Genomic DNA, 1523 nt, shown 5'->3' with positions numbered 1-1523 from the left:
GAATGAAGCTGATTATTGGTTGCACTTATTTCTGTTCTGTGTGATACGCACCACGACTCATCTGCTTATGAGAAAATACTCATCTGCATATGTTTTATGATTCAAACACTAGAGGACACCAGTCTGCAGATCCTGTAGTAAAGAAATCAGATGGATTTTGGAGTGAGACTACACATCATCATTGCTGTGCTGTGTCCTTCCTATAAATGTGGTCACTGGGCTTGGGAGTTTTTTTTTGTTAATATTATTTGATTCAGCTGAATCTCTGTTTAGCCTTTTTCTTTTGACTGAAGCAGCAAATGTGGTTCCTTAATCCTCCCTTTAAACCTTTGCTGGTAGCTACTAAGTGCTGTTATTTATAGCCCAGGCATGACTGAATGGCCTATAATAATGGTGACTCAAGCCTATAAATCTTTATAATTATTGCCAGAATTACTGGAGCCATGTTGTGTCGTGAAGCTTGTACAAAATGCAGAGAATCTTTAGTGGTTACACATTAGCCTTCTTGTCTTTCCTCTTTCCTGCCCAGCTTCACTGCAATGAACACCTGAGCCTTTTGTGTACAAAACTCTGCAAAGATTTCTTGCCTAGATTAGTTGAGGGGAGGAAAAAAAGATAATTCCCTTGGTTTTCTGCCATTTTTGTTCTTCACTTGCAGTGCATTTGTACCAAAGAGGATTTCTCTCCAGAGACAATTTGGGGCACGGGGCCAAGGGTTTGGTGACATTTGGCCAAGTCCTCAAAGTCCAAGTTGTCAAAAGAGGGAGGGACTTACCACCTATGGATTTAAATAGAAAAACTGAAATGCCAGGGACCAGAGACCCAGAGGTGGAATTTCAGCACAGCTTACGTGGGAACGGGCTTTGACCAGACTTTGTTAGGTTGTCACACCAACTACTGCTCTTTAGGACTAGAAAACAGGGGTTTGGCCAAACCAGCTGTGCCCCCTCCAGCCTGGTAGCTGGTGGCCCTCTGCAGAGGCTCAGCTTGGAAACAACCTGTGAAGAGACCTGGCTGTTAAAAACGTGGCTGTGGAACATTCTTGGCTTTGGAGGCTGGGGCTGGACATCAGCCATGGCAATGGAGAGTGGCTGTGCCTGGGAACCAGAGCAGGATTCCCTGGTCTCTCCAGAAATGTGAGAAGCCCTTTAGGCAGTCAGTAAGGTTGCATTGCTCATGCATCTCCAGGATTAAGTGATTTAAGTAGACTTTTGGTGCTAATGAAATTTTCTTCTGACTCTAATCCGCAGGAATGGCGAAGGGATTTTTTCTTCCCCTGTAGCAAGAGGGAATTCTCCTACTCCCGTGTTCTTGCAGCTCGTTGGAGTTTGTGGGTATTTGTCTCTTGCACGGGGGTTTGTTTTGAGGTGCTGTCAGACACAGCTCATGGGTCAGGTGCTTATCTGACCCAATTTCTGTGGTTCTTCTGCCTCCAGGGAGGAGCTGTGGGTAGGAGAGAGGATCCAAGGCTCTCACAAAGACCACCTGGCCCTGAGCAGGTCTAGAAAATGAGCAACCACAAG

The sequence above is a fragment of the Manacus candei genome, unplaced genomic scaffold (assembly GCF_025592945.1).
Source record: "Manacus candei isolate 608988 ecotype Guabito, Panama unplaced genomic scaffold, ASM2559294v1 h1tg000153l, whole genome shotgun sequence".
NCBI lineage: Eukaryota > Metazoa > Chordata > Aves > Passeriformes > Pipridae > Manacus > Manacus candei.
The sequence above is the reverse complement of the archived record's forward strand: the minus strand, read 5'-3'. Positions refer to the sequence as shown.